Here is a 16203-nt window from a genome sequence, read left to right as displayed (position 1 = left end):
GTATCAAAACTACTAACCATTCTATAAGCACTCCTTTCAAGACGTTGACCATCTTTTCCCAGTCAGAAGGTGCAGAAGACCTTAAAAATGCTAATAAAAGGTAAGGTGACAAAATCAAAAGCATCAATTTCAATATCCTCCGGTGACTTACTTCTGAAAAAGAGGCAAAAAAATAAATGCCAAGAATGAACATATTAGAAAGACACAGAGCTAACATTAGGAAAACATACAGATATTCTGATCTTTTAACAAAATTAAAATCAGTCTACTTGGAATATTAACTACATAGATGTTACTTACAAACAAATTCTACCCGCTGTTAATTCTAACGAAAAGCACGGGGCCTAACTCCACAGCAGTGTGCCCCATCCAGGTTTAAAACATGTCCATTAGCCAAAAGATTTCTTTTCCCACCCAGGAGTATGATGAAAGGTAATATACTTGGAGACGGGAATCACAGAATGGTAGCTCTGAAAGAGGCCTTAAAAATTATACGATGAGACCGACCATCTCGTTTTACAGATGAAATGGAGGGAAGAGATTAAGCCGCAGCTCCCGGCAAAAAAACACAAAAAAGTACAATCCATGTCTCCAGATCTTGTGTTCCTTTGCCAAATAAAATACGTTCCCCAATGATGAGCTCTTGAAGGAACGGCAACCACTCAGCGCACATCGAGTTAACCAAACTTAAACTTCTACAGTACACTTGGGCGCCTGGCAATGCCTCCCCAAAGTAAATCCACCCTTCAATTCCCGCGGGGCAGCCGCCGCTCTCTTCAGAAAGGGCCCAGAAAGGGGGCGGGACATGGCCCTGTACCCAGCATCTGAAAGACAGGTTTCTGGGACTTTCTCGCTCCTCCTCTTTTTCTTCGAGACCCCTTAATCTTCCACACACCCCACTCTTCCCTCTTGCTCCAAAAGCCGACTCCAGGTACCTTCACCCACGGATCCAGCAGCGCCTCGGCGTCGCCGGCAGAGTGCGCATGCGCCGATTACATCATCACGACGACAATGGTCTCGTGGGTGGAGCGCGCCGGCGGGAGGCGGGGAGTGGGCGGGGATGAGGGCGGGGCGCGAGGTGCGCAGAGGGGGCGGGGCAGGGCGCGTTGTGGGCGGAGTCACGTGCAGCCCGCCGCCTGCGGAGGGCGCGGGCCGGGAGCGCAGCAGAGGCGTGGGCTGCCTGCGGACCCGGTCTGGGTGAATGACTGCGGGGCTGGCCTTGTACGCGTGCCGGCAGGTAGGCAGGGAAGGCTGGGCTCGTGAGGGCGGGCGAGGGCCTGAGGGGAGTGGGGAGGGCGGCGACGGGGCGCGGACGGGGCGCCCCCGCGAGGACGCGCGGCCCCTGACTGACCCGCTGACCCGCCGCTGGGCGTGGAGTGAGGGCCTCTCTCCCGGCCTCGACAGCCCGACTCTTCTTTCCCGGTCGTCACCTTTCTCTAGTTCCAATCCAAGGCCCAGAGAGCACCTGCCGGTACCATCAGCCCGGGTGCGGTGGTCACGGAAAGATGATGAAAATGAGGAGGGAACCGTCTCATTCAGATCGGAACCTTTCAGACCGCAGCTTCTAGCTGTGACCCCAGAGGTTGAATAGACTGAATGCTGATAGGCCCTCCAGGCCCTGTAATTGTCATTTTAAAGTGAAAGACCCGGAGAGTTCTAAAATTACTCCCTTCCCCAAATTCGCATCTGTAGTTTAATAGAGCTGTCTCTCCAACTGTTTTTACCAGTGGAGAAATGAGGTTCTTGCTTTCTGTCCTTTAGATGAAATTGTATTTCTCCAGTTGTGTGTTCATGTGAGTTACGAACCTAGCTCTTCCATTTATTTTCCTCTTTCTGTGCTTCAAATCTTTCCCGTCCGGTTGGTGTCCCTGTTGTCGCGCATGCTCGCTCCCTCTCTCTTTAATCTGCCCCAGGTATAGTTTTCCCCAAGTATATTGTCTTTCTTTTTTTTCCCTTCTTGAATGCGTTCTCCTTCTTGACTGTCTCGTCAGTTCCATCACATCAAACCTCCATTCTTGTGCTCCAGGTGCTGGCCTGATGCCTGCACATTAATGAGCTCTGAGAACTGTATAAACTCCGCCTCTCAAACTGAGCTAGAGCTCTCTCTCCACCCTCATTTCAAAATCTGCTTTTCTTCCCGTTTTTACAAATCATCCAGATTTAAAACCTCCATTTATTTATTCAGCACACACTTTGTGCAATATGTGCCAGACCCTATTCTAGGCCCTGGGGATATAATGGTGAACAAGCAACTGATTATAGTGGGGGAGAGGGGCACTAACAACCAGTTAACCTTGTTAACTGATGTGATGCTATAAAGAATGACTGGAAGGACTTCTTTGGTTAGGAAGCCATCAGAAATGGCCTTCAGTTCAAGCAGATTTCTGAATAAAAAAGTAACTTCTACACACCAGGAATTTTAATAATAAAAAAGATACTGTTCATAACAGTATTAAAAACTGAAGGTATCTGGAAATAGATCAAACTAAAGCTACATAGTCCTTTAAGGAGAAAATTATAGTGCTTTATTGAAATACATAAAAGAAGATCCAAGTAAATGGAGAGATATACCATATTCATGAATAGGAAGACTCAGTATCATAAAGATGTCAGTCTTCTCCTCTTCTATAGATTTATTGCAATTCCAGTTGAAATTGCTATATGGTTTTTCATGGAACTTGACATGCTGAACCTAACATGTTATGAAAAGACAAAGCACCCAGAATTGCTAACTCAATTTGAAGAAAAATAAAGTCTCTTCTTCCCAGATACAAAACAGTATAAAGAAATAATAATTGAGACTACTATCTTAATTACTGGTATTGGTTTAGGGACAGGAAAGTAGACTCATGGAACAGAATAGAGAGCTTAGAAACACGTCCACGTATATATGGAAGCTCAGTATACCACTAAGTGGTATTACAAAAGCACAGAGTATTCAATATATGATGCTGAGATACGTGATATCCATATTGACTGAAGACAAAATTAGATTTATACTTCACACCAATTTCCAAATGGATTGAAGACATAAGTGTGAAAGGCACATCTGAAAAATATTTAGAAAAAAATATAGGAGTCCAATGGAAGCAACCTAAATGCCCATCAACAAATGAATGGATACAGAAGATGTGACATATATATACAATGGAATATTACTCAGCTATAAAAAAGGATGAGATGGAGCTATATGTAATGAGGTGGATAGAACTACAATCTGTCATACATAGTGAAGTAAGTCAGAAAGAGAAGGACAAATATTGTATGCTAACTCACATATACGGAATCTAAAAATGGTACTGATGAACTCAGTGACAAGAACAAGGAAGCAGATACAGAGAATGGACTGGAGAACTCGAGGTATGGGAGGGGGCGGGGGGTGAAGGGGAAACTGAGACGAAGCGAGAGAGTAGCACAGACATATATATACTACCAAGTGTAAAATAGTCAGTGGGAAGTTGTTGTATAACAAAGGGAGTCCAACTCGAGGATGGAAGATGCCTTAGAGGACTGGGGCAGGGAGGGTGGGGGGGACTCAAGGGGGGGGCGTCAAGGAAGGGAGGGAATATGGGGATATGTGTATAAAAACAGTTGATTGAACCTGGTGTACCCCCCAAAAAAAATAATTAAAAAAAAATATAGGAGTCCATGTTGTCTCAAGGAAAGATTTCATTTTTGTTTTATTTGGGTTAAATACATGTAACATAAAATTTACCATTTTAACCACTTTTAGGTGGTACAGTTCAGTGACATTTATGTTATCATGCAGCCATTACTACTGCCTATCTTCATAACTTTTTCATCTCTCTGGGAAGGATTTCTGAAGTTAACAAAAGCACCATTGAGGATGCTTTGCAAATGAGAGATGATGGTGACTAGCACTAGAGTGGTAACAGTGAGGATGGAGAAAGGTGGCTGGATTTGGGATATATTATGATGACAGAGAACAGGAATTGTGCATCGTTTGGATATGAGGTGAGGGGAAAACAAGGAATCAAGGGCAACATCTGTGTTTTTTGCTTGAGCTATGAGGTAGATCATTTAACATTTATCATCAAAAACCATTTACTATTTGGCGCTGATGAGGAGAATGAGAGGAGGAAAAGTTTGGGGAGAAAAAATAAAGAATTCTGTTTTGGACAGTTACGTTTGAAAGACCTGTTGGACATCCAAGTGGAAATGTTCCAGTGGCTGTTCGACAGATGAGTCTGGAAAGATTGTGGCTGGAGGTACAACTTCTGGATCACTGGCATATAGATATATATTTTTTTAATTAATTAATTAATTTATTGGCTGCTTTGGGTCTTCGTTGCTGCACACGGGCTTTCTCTAGTTGCTGCGAGCGGGGTCTACTCTTCATTGTGGTGCACAGGCTCCTCATTGTAGTGGCTTCTCTTGTTGTGGAGCACGGGCCCTAGGCGCATGGGCTTCAGTAGTTGTGGCACATGGGCTCAATAGCTGTGGCTCACGGGCTCTAGAGCACAGACTCAGTAGTTGTGGCGCATGGGCTTAGTTGCTCCGTGGCATGTGGAATCTTCCCAGAGCAGGGCTCGAACCCATGTTCCCTGAATTGGCAGGCGAATTCTTAATGACTGTGCCACCTAGAAAGTCCTGGCATATAGATATTTAAAACTGTGATGTGTTAGAATTGGATATGACTATATTACATAGAAAATATAACAATGGCTTAAATGTGCATATGATTCTATAGGTAGGCAGGCTACGGCTGGTATGGCAGCAGCTCTGTGATCATCAGGGACTCGGACTCCTCTTTCTTGCTGATCTGCCATCCTTAGCATGCTGCCTCATGATTGAGATGACTGCTTTAATTCCAAATGGTACCTGCTCTTAGCAAGAGGCAAGGGGGACGGTTGATGAAAGGCACATACTTTTCTTTTTAAGGATACTTCTCAGGTGTTACATATGACACATCAACTTACAACCATTGGCGAGTTCTTAGTGACACATTAACTAAAAGGAAAGATAGGTGATGTAGTCTTTGTTCAGCTGTCTGTGTGCCCAGCTAATTCAGGGGTTTTATTAATATGAATGGAGAGAAGAATGGATATTTAGTTTCAGTTTGGTTTCTTTTACGACCAAGGTGATGAAGCTACCATTATGAAGGCGCCAATGTTGTTAAAGTTAAAGGGAATACGGGGATATGTGTATAAAAACAGATGATTGAACTTAGTGTACCCCCCAAAAAATAATAAATAAATAAATTAAAAATTTTTTTAAAAAGATAAAAGGAAAAGAAAAAAAATTTAATGGAATTTTTGAATATATGTTTCATTCAGTACTCATAATCTCTCCCTTTTTACTTCTGGGTTATCCTTCATAGTCTCCTCCTCAGAATGTCTCTTCTGTCCTCTACTTAAAATTAGTGTTTCAGATTTAATGCAATCATAATCTCAAAGACTTTATAAAAATAGAAATTGACAAGCTGACTTTAAAATTAGATGAAAGTGCCAATGACCTAGAATAGTCAATCTTGAAAAGGAAGAAAAAATACTGCCCAGCTGCAAGATTTATTATAAAACTACATTAATCAATACGGTGTGATTTTTATATAAGGATAGACAAATAGATCAATGGGATGGAATGTAGTACAGAAATAGGCCCATACTTATTTAATCAATTGATTTTTTTTTTCACGTTATAGAACAGATTTACTTTTTTTTAATTTTTAAAAAAGTTTTTTTTAATTTTTAATTTTTTTATTTTTTACAATAAACTGCATATATTTAGAGTGTACAGTTTTGTATCCCAATCTCCCAATACATTTCCCCCTCCAACCCTCCCCGCTTTCCCCCCTTGGTGTCCATATGTTTGTTCTCTACATCTCTGTCTCTATTTCTGCCTTGCAAAGCAGTTGATTTGTACCATTTTTCTATAGTCCACATATATGTGTTAATATACAATATTTGTTTTTCTCTTTCTGACTCACTTCACTCTGTATAACAGTCTCTTGGTCCATCCATGTCTCTAAAAATGTCCCAGTTTCATTGCTTTTTACAGCTGAGTAATATTCCATTGTATGTATGTACCACATCTTCTTTATCCATTCATCTGTTGATGGACATTTAGGTTGCTTCCATGTCCTGGCTATTGTAAATAGTGCTGCATTGAACATTGGGGTGCATGTGTCTTTTTGAATTATGGTGTTCTCTGGGTATATGGCCAGTAGTGGGATTGCTGGGTCATATGGTAGTTCTATTTTCAGTTTTGCAGGGAACCTCCATACTGTTCTCCATAGTGGCTGTATCAATTTACGTTCCCACCAGCAATGCAAGAGGATTCCCTTTTCTCCACACCCTCTCCAGCATTTACTGTTTGTAGATTTTCTGATGATACCCATTCTAACCAGTGTGAGATGATACCTGATTGTAGTTTTGATTTGCATTTCTGTAATAATGAGTGATGTTGAGCAGCTTTTCATGTGCCTCTTGGCCATCCGTATGTCTTCTTTGGAGAAATGCCTATTTAGGTCTTCTGCCCATTTTTTGATTGGGTTGTTTGTTTTTTTGATGTTGAGCTGGATAAACTGTTTATGTATTTTGGAGATTAGTCCTTTGTCTGTTGATTCGTTTGCAAATATTTTTTCCCATTCTGAGGGTTGTCTTTTCATGTTGCTTATAGTTTCCTTTGCTGTGCAGAAGCTTTGAAGTTTCATTCGGTCCCACTTATTTATTTTTGTTTTTATTTCCATTGCTCTAGGGGTTGGATCAAAAAAGATCTTGCTGTTATTTATGTCGCAGAGTGTTCTTCCTATGTTTTCCTCTAGGAGTTTTATAGTGTCTGGCCTTACATTTAGGTCTTTCATCCATTTTGAGTTTATTTTTGTGTATGGTGTTAGGAATTGTTCTAATTTCATTCTTTTACATGTAGCTAGCTGTCCAGTTTTCCCAGCACCACTTATTGAAGAGGCTGCCTTTTCTGCATTGTATATCCTTGCCTCCTTTGTCATAGATTAGTTGACCATAGTTTATCTCTGGGCTTTCTATCCTGTTCCATTGATCTATATTTCTGTTTTTGTGCCAGTACCATACTGTCTTGATCCTTGTAGCCTTGTAGTATAGCCTGAAGTCAGGAAGCCTGATTCCACCAACTCCATCTTTCCTTCTCAAGATTGCTTTGGCTATTCGGGGTCTTTTGCGTTTCCATACAAATCACAAAATTTCTTGTTCTAGTTCTGTGAAAAATGCCATTGGTAATTTGATAGGGATTGCATTGAATCTGTAAATTGCTTTGGGTAGTATAGTCATTTTCACAATGTTGATTCTTCCAATCCAAGAACATGGTATGTCCCTCCTTTGTTTGTGTCTTCTTTGATTTCTTTCATCAGTGTCTGATAGTTTTCTGAGTACAGGTCTTTTACCTGTACTTGGTTAGGTTTATTCCTAGGTATTTTATTCCTTTTGTTGCAGTGGTGAATGGGATTGTTTCCTTAATTTCTCTTTCTGATCTTTCATTGTTAGTGTGTAGAAATGCAAGAGATTTCTGTGTGTTCATTTTGTATCCTGCAGCTTTACCAAATTCATTGATTAGCTCGAGTAGTTTTCTGATGGCATCTTTAGGATTTTCTATGTATAGTATCATGTCATCTGCAAACAGTGACAGTTTTACTTCTTTTCCAATTTGGATTCCTTTTATTTCTTTTTCTTCTCTGATTGCTGTGGCAAGGACTGCCAAAACTATGTTGAACAGTAGTGGCGAGAGTGGACATCCTTGTCTTGTTCCTGATCTTAGAGGGAATGCTTCCAGTTTTTCACCATTGAGAATGATGTTTGCTGTGGGTTTGTCATATATGGCCTTTCTTATGTTGAGGTAGGTTTCCTCCTCTCTACCCACCTTCTGGAGAGTTTTTATCATAAATGGGTGTTGAGTTTTGTCAAAAGCTTTTTCTGCATCTGTTGAGATGATCATGTGGTTTTTATCCTTCAGTTTGTTAATATGGTGTATCACATTGATTGATGTGCATATATTGAAGAATCCTTGCATTCCAGGGATAAACCCCACTTGATCATGGTGTGTGATCCTTTTAATGTGTTGTTGGATTCTGTTGGCGAGTATTTTGTTGAGGATTTTTGCATCTAAATTAATCCGTGATATTGGTCTGTAGTTTTCTTTTTTTGTAGTATCTTTTTCTGGTTTTGGTATCAGGATGATGGTGGCTTCATAAAATGAGTTTGGGATTGTTCCTTCCTCTGCAATGTTTTGCAAGAGTTTGAGAAGGATGGGTGTTAGCTCTTCTCTAAATGTTTGATAAAATTCACCTGTGCCTCCATCTGGTCCTGGACTTTTGTTTGTTGGGAGATTTTTAATCACAGTTTCAATTTCATTACTTGTGATTGGTCTGTTCATATTTTCTATGTCTTCCTGGTCCAGTCTTGGAAGGTTATACCTTTCTAAGAATCTGTCCATTTCATCCAGGTTGCCCATTTTATTGGCATATAATTGCTTGTAGTAATCTCTTATGGTGCTTTTTATTTCTGTGGTGTCCGTTGTAACTTCTCCTGTTTCATTTCTAATTTTATTGATTTGAGTCCTCTCCCTCTTTTTCTTGATGAGTCTTTCTGGAGGTTTATCGATTTTATTTATCTTCTCGAAGAACCAGCTTTTAGTTTTATTGATTTTTGCTATTGTTTTCATTGTCTCTGTTTCGTTTATTTTTGCTCTGATCTTTATGATTTCTCTTCGTCTACTAACTTTGGGTTTTGTTTGCTCTTCTTTCTCTAGTTTCTTTAGGTGTAAGGTTAGATTGTTTATTTGGGATGTTTCTTGTTTCGTGAGGTAGGATTGTATTGGTATAAACTTCCCTATTGGTATAAAACCTTTGCTGCATCGCATAGGTTTTCGGTCGTTGTGTTTTCATTGTCATTTGTCTCTAGGTATTTTTTGATTTCCTCTTTGATTTCTTTAGTGATCTGATGGTTATTTAGTAGCATATTGTTTGGCCTCCATGTGTTTGTGTTTTTCACAGTGTTTTTCCTGTAATTGATTTTTAATCTCATAGCGTTGTGGTCAGAAGAGATGCTTGATATGATTTGTTTTCTTGAATTTACCAAGGCTTGATTTATGACCCAAAATGTGATCTATCCTGGAGAATGTTCCATGTGCACTTGAGAAGAATGTGTAATCTGCTGTTTTTGGATGTAATGTCCTATAGATATCCATTAAATCAAGCTGATTTATTGTCACTTAAAGCTTGTGTTTCCTTATTAATTTTCTGTGTGGATGATCTGTCCATTGGTGTAAGTGGGGTGTTAAAGTCCCCCACTATGATTGTGTTCCTGTTGATTTCCCCTTTCATAGTTGTTAGCATTTCCCTTATGTATTGAGGTTCTCCTATAATGGGTGCATATATATTTATAATTGTTATCTCTACTTCGTGGATTGATCCCTCGATCTTTATGTAGTGTCCTTTCTTGTCTCTTGTAACATTTTTTATTTTAAAGTCTATTTTATCTGATATGAGTATCGCTACTGCAGCTTTCTTTTGATTTCCATTTGCATGGAATATCTTTTTCCATCCCCTCACTTTCAGTCTGTATGTGTCCCTAGGTCTGAAGTGGGTCTCTTGTAGACAGCATATATATGGGTCTTGTTTTTGTATCCATTCAGCCAGTCTGTGTCTTTTGGTTGGGGCATTTAGTCCATTTACATTCGAGGTGATTATCGATATGTATGTTCCTATTCCCATTTTCTTAATTGCTTTGTTTTTGTTTTTGTAGTTCCTTTTCTTCTCTTATGTTTCCCACTTAGAGAAGTTCCTTTAGCATTTGTTGTAAGGCTGGTTTGGTGGTGCTGAATTCTCTTAGCTGTTGCTTGTCTGTAAAGCTTTTGATTTCCCCATTGAATCTGAATGAGATCCTTGCTGGGTAGAGTATTCTTGGTTGTAGGTTCTTCCCTTTCATCACTTGAAATATATCATGCCACTCCCTTGTGGCTTGCAGAGTTTCTGCTGGGAAATCAGCTGTTAACCTGATGGGAGTTCCCTTGTATGTTATTTGTCATTTTTCCCTCATTGCTTTTAATAACTTTTCTTTGTCTTCCATTTTTGTCAATTTGACTACTGTATATCTTGGTGTGTTTCTCATTGGGTTATCCTGCCTGGGACTCTCTCCGCTTCCTGGACTTGGGTAGCTATTTCCTTTCCCACGTTAGGGAAGTTTTCAACTATAATCTCTTCCAATATTTTCTCTGGTCCTTTCTCTCTCTCTTCTCCTTTTGGAGAAGGGATCCCTATAATGTGCATGTTGGTGCATTTAATATTGTCCCAGAGGTCTCCTAGGCTGTCTTCCGTTCTTTTCATTCTTTTTTCTTTATTCTTTTCTGCATCAGTGATTATCACCATTCTGTCTTCCAGGCCACGTATTCACCTTTCTGCCTCAGTTAATCTGCTGTTGGTTCCTTCTAGTGTATTTTTCATTTCAGTTATTGTGTTGCATATCTCTGTTTGTTTGTTCTTTAATTCCTCTAGGTCTTTGGTTAACTTTTCTTGCAACTTTTCGATCTTTGTATCCAATCTTTTTTCAAAGTCCTGGATCATCTTCACCATCATTATTGTGAATTCTTTTTCTGGAAGAGTGCCTGTCTCCTCTTCATTTAGTTGTTTGTCTGGGGTTTTATCCTGTCCCTTCATCTGGTACACAGTCTTTTGCCTTTTCATTTTCTCTGTCTTTCTGTGGCTGTGAGTTTCAGTTCCCCAAGATGAAATACTGCTGATACTGCTTGATTCTGCTGTCTGCCCTCTTGTGGAGGAAGCTGTCTAGGAGGCTGGTGGGTGCTTCCTGATGGGAGGGACTGATGGTGGGTTTGGCTGGGTGGGCAGAGCTCAGTAAAACTTTAATCTGATTTGTTGGGTGGAGCTCAGTGACACTTTAATCTGCTTGTCTGCCAATGGGTGGGGCTGTGTTCCCACTCTGGTGGTCGTTTGGCCTAAGGGGACCCAGCACTGGAGCTCACAGGCTCTTTGGTGGAGCTAATGGTGGACTCTGAGAGGGCTCATGCCCATGAGTACTTCTCAGAACTCCTGCTGCCAGTGCCCCTGTCTCCTTGGTAAGCCACAGCTGCCCCCTACCTCTGCAGGCAACCTTCCAACACCAGCAGGTAGGTCTGGTTCAGTCTCCTGTGGGGCCACTGCCCCTTCCCCCTGGGTCCTGGTGAGCACACTTTTTTGTGTGCCCTCCAAGAGTGGTGTCTCCATTTCCCCCAGTCCTGTGGAGTTCCTGCAATCCAATCCCTCTGGCTTTCAAAGTCTGATTCTCTGGGGATTCCTCCTCCCATTGCTGGACCCCTAGGTTAGGAAGCCTGATGTGGGGCTCAGAACCCTCAGGACTTCTGCAGTATAACTGTTCTACAGCTTGTGAGTCACCTACCCAGCATTTATGGGATTTGATTTTAACGCTATTTTGCCCCTCCTACCATCTCATTGCGGTTTCTCCTTTGTGTCTGGATGCGGGGTAGTTTTTTTTGGTGAGTTCCAGTGTCTTTCTGTGGATGATTGTTCAGCAGTTAGTTGTAATTCTGGTGCTCTTGCAAGAGGGAGTGAGCGCACATCCTCCTACTCTGCCATCTTGATTCTTCCCTCAATTGATTTTTGACCAAGGCACAAAGTCAATTCAATGAGGATAGGAAAATCTTTTCAACAAATGATGCTGTAACTATTGGCTATTCATATAGAGGGGAAAAAAATGAACCTCAACTCATATCTCACCCACATCAAAAAATTAATTTGAGATGAATCATAGGTCTAAGTATAAAAGCAAAAACAAAAATGCCTTTTAGATAAACTTATAGGAGAATATTTGTGACTTTGAGGTAGGTAACAGTATCTAAGACAAGACACAGAGTACAACAAGCATACAAGAAAAAAAATTTGATTAAAGAGATGTTATGAAAATTAAAATTTCTGTTCATCAAAAAGTACCTTTATGAAAATGAATAGGCAGGTCACAGACTAGGAGAATATATTTGCAGCGTGTGTGTGTGTGTGTGTGTACGTATATTTATGTATGTATATTGCAAGGAAGCATCCCCCTGGAGGTTTTTTTCTTTTTGTTTTTTTCCCTCTTTTGTAAGTTTCATGGGTTGGGAATGAAGTTTGGGTGGGATGTCAAAAGAAAGCGGCTGTGGTAGGCTTAAGTCACCAGTGAGGAAGCTGTGTGTTCTGTAACATGGTAACTCAGATGTGCCATTTTTTACGGTGTGGGCAGGTGCAGAAGTGGTACAGAGGGGTCACAAATATTTGCTTTTTACAAATTCAAGTAATTCAGTGTAAAAAAAAAAAAAAGGAGAAGCTGGTTAAAATTAGCTTTGGTTTTTAGTCAAGGTTAGCCTGTGTGGTTTTTTTTTTAAGAGCGCGTTTGCTCAATTATTTTTACTTGGAACATTTCAAACAGATTTAAGGCTGCAAACTTGTTAAATTATATAATCTTTGGCTTCTCCAAGTGAAGCCCAGAGATACTTAAAAATAGCTGTAACATCCACCTTAGGAGAGATGGTGTTTGTTCCAGTTTGCATTTTTATGATGAAATAAAATCTTTTTCCAATGGAAAAAAAAAAAGATGTGTGTGTATATATATATCGTGTCTTATAAAGGGTTTGTTTCCAGAATGTATAAAAAAACTGGGAGCTCATTTAGAAAACACAAACAATCCAATTGAAAAATGGGCGAAAGACTTCAAGAGACACTTCACACAAAAATAAATGTAAATGGCTAAACATAAATATTGAAAAAGTGCTCAACAGCATTAGCTTTTAGGAAATTGCAAATTCACATTACAATGAGATACTATTAGGTACCTACTAAAATGGCTAAAATCAAACAGACTAAAAGCATCAAAGATTGGCAAGGATATGTAACAACTGGAACTCTCCTACTTCTGCATCACCGATTGCATTGTAAAAGTGTAATTACGTTGGGCAATATTTTTGGCAGTGTTTTTTATAAAGTTAAACATATGACCAGCAATTCCACTCCTAGATATTTACCCAAGAGAAATGAAAATATATGTCTACAAAACAACTTGTATCAGAATGTTTGTGGTAGGCAGAATACTGCCCCCCCCCCCCGCCAAAGATGTCCATGTCCAAATCTCTGCATATGTTACATTACAAGGAAAAGGGGACTTTGCAGATGGAATTAAAGTTACAGATTTTAAGGTAGGGGGATTATTTTAGATGTTCTGGGAGAACCTAATGTAGTCACACAGATCCTTAAAAGTGGAAGAGGAAAGCAGAAGAGTCAGAGATGTGGAAATGTGAGGAGGATAAGCTGCTGCTGGTTCTCAGATGTAAGGGGCTACCTGCAAAGACTAGAGGGAGGGCTCTGAGAGCGAAGGGTGGTGCCCAGACAACAACTAGCAAAGAAACAAGGACCTCAGTCCTGCGACTGCATAGAGCTGAATTCTGCCATCAGCCTGAATGAGCCTGGCAGTGCATTCTCCCCCAGAGCTTTCAATAAGTGATATAGTGCAGCTAACGCCTTGGTTTTTAGCCTGTGAGACTTAGATACATTTAATCTAAAATGGTGTCTAGGAATCTGCGTTTTAATAATCTGCAGATAATTTTAGGATGACATTTTGAGAAACAACTGGTTTATACGCTACTCTTCAATAACTTCATCCACAACTATGGTTTCAATTAATAATATATGACATAAATCTATATCTGTAGTGTAGACCTCTGCCGAGCCCATATAGCTTAATGGACGTCTTTCATGAATATTTTATGAGAACCTTTATCTCAGCATGTTGAAATTGGGAATTTATCCTTTCCCTCAAATCCATTTCTCTTGTATTTTTCTGTTTTGGTAAATGGTATCCCTATATACTCAGTAATCCAAACCAGAAACTGAGAATCATAATTGTCTCTTCCCTTTTATCCATTCCACTCCATCTCTTACCCAATTGTTTATCAGATTCTTTTCTCTTAATATCTCCTTAAGTCTGTTTCTTTTTGATTAGTCTCAGAGCCACTGCCTTAATTCAACTATGTTTCTCTTTAATTATTGTTAAAAACCTCCTATTAGTTCTCCCCATCTTTACTTGAGCTCTTCTCCAACCTATTTTCAATCTTGTCAAGTTTTCTAAAAATTAAAAAAAGACTTATTACTCAATTTCTTAAAGTTAATCTCCCATCAGCTTCCCATAACTCAGGGTAAGCTTCATACTCCTTAACTTAGCTATAAAGGACTTTCGTGATTTGACTAGCCCCTGCCTTCAACACTCCTCTGTTAGTAATCAACAAAATGAATTGACATAAAATCAGTAAGGAGGAAAACACCTGAAAAGCACCATCAACCTAATAGTCATTTGTAGGTCCCTCTACCCAGCAACAACAAAATATACTTTCTTTTCAAGTGAGTATGAAATATTCATCAAGATAGACCATATTCTCTGCCATAAAGCAAGCCAAGATTTAAAAGAATTGAAAATATACAAAGCCTATTCTCCAACCACAATGGAATTAAACTAAAAATCAATAACAGAGATACCTGGAAATTCCCAAATATTTGGAAATTAAATAACACACTTCTAAATATCCCATGGATCAAAGAGGAAGTCACAGTGCAATTAGAAAATATTTTTAATTCAATGAAAGGAAAAAACAGCATATGTGAAAGATGCAGTCACATCAGTGCTTAGAGGGAAATTTTTAGCGTTAAATATTTACATTAGAAAAGAGGAAATTTTAGATTAGTGATCTAAGCTTCAGTTTTAAGAAGCTTGAGAAATAAGAGCTATTTGAAATCAGAGTAAGCACAAGGCAGAGACTATTAAGAGCACAAAGCAATGAAATTGATAATGGAAAAACAGGAGAGTAATTCAATGAAGCTAAAAGCTGGTTCTTTGAAAATATCAATGAAATTGAGAAATCTCTAGCCAGACTGCTTGAGAAAAAAGAGAGAAGACACAAAACGTCAAAAATCATGAATGAAAGAAAGCACGTCACTTGAGACCCTAAGACCTTAAAAACATAACGTGGGAATCCTACTTAAAACTTTTTAAGGAAGAAAGAATACAGTTCTATTCCAGAATATAAAAGAAGGTGGAACGCTTGCCAGCTTATTTTATGAGACCAGCAATAGCTTGATGTTAAAACCAAAAACATCACAAGAAAACTAGAGATTAGTATCTCTTGTGAACATAGGCACAAAAAATCTTAACAGAATACTAGTAAATCAAATCCAAAACAGTATTTAAAAAGGATAATGTATCATGACTTAGTGAGGTTTATTCTGAGAATATTAATCGAGGAAATGTATTATATAATATTAACAGACTACAGAAACATCACATGTTCATCTCAATTAATGTAAAAATGCTTTTGACAAGATTGAACAATCTGGGAATGGACGGGAATGTCCTCAAGGAGGTAAAGGACAGCTACAGAGTCTACAGCCAACATCATCCTTAATGGTGAAAGACTGAGTGCTTTTCTCCTAAGATCAGGAATATTACAAGGATATTTGCTCTCACTGCTTTTATTCAGCATTGTACTGTAGGTCCTGGCCTGTGAAGTAAAACAAGATAAAGAAATAGAAGGCATATAGATTGAAAAGGAAGAAATTGAACTGTCTCTATTCACAGGTAACATAATTGTCTATATGGAAAAACCCTAAATAATCTACAAATAAAGATCTCAAAACTAATAAGTGAGTTTAGCAAGGTCACAGGATATAAGGAAATATACAAAACTCAATTGTTTTTATATACTGGTAGTGAACAACTGGAAATTGAAATTTTAAAAACCCAAAGAATTACTTATAATTGTACTAAAAATCATGAAATGCTTTGGCATAAATCTTTAAAAGTACATGGAATGTTTGTATGCAGGAAAATACCAAACATGTGAAGAAAATAACAGATGATTGAACAAGTAGGTAATGCATATTCATGGATTGGAAGACAATTGAAATTTCAGAAGACATTTTTGTAGAAATAGACAAGCTGGTTCTAAAATTTATATGGAAGGGCAAACTGGAGTAGCAAAAACAATTTTGAAAAAGAACAACAAAGTTCAAAGACACATACTATGTGATTTCAAGTCTACTATAAATCTACAGTAATCAGGACAAATGTGGCATTGAAAAAAAGGTTGAATCAACATACAGATCAGTGAAACAGAGTCGAGAAATAGACACATATACACATGGTCAGTTAATTGATTTTTGGCAAAGATGCAAAAGCAATTAAA

General features: G+C 39.1%; 1 protein-coding gene across 1 annotated transcript in view; it reads left to right on the top strand.

Annotated features, from left to right (window-relative positions):
* Nucleotides 1–1151: 1151 nt before the first annotated feature.
* Nucleotides 1152–16203, top strand: part of SERAC1 (serine active site containing 1) — a 78332-nt gene continuing 63280 nt past the window's right edge. Inside the window, exon 1 of the mRNA XM_057740004.1 lies at nt 1152–1237. The gene's annotated coding sequence lies outside the window, so the exon portion shown is untranslated. The remainder of the gene's footprint in view (nt 1238–16203) is intronic.

This window comes from Hippopotamus amphibius, chromosome 6 (assembly GCF_030028045.1).
Source record: "Hippopotamus amphibius kiboko isolate mHipAmp2 chromosome 6, mHipAmp2.hap2, whole genome shotgun sequence".
In the NCBI taxonomy this organism is placed as follows: domain Eukaryota; kingdom Metazoa; phylum Chordata; class Mammalia; order Artiodactyla; family Hippopotamidae; genus Hippopotamus; species Hippopotamus amphibius.
This window is presented reverse-complemented; position numbering and strand designations above follow the sequence as displayed.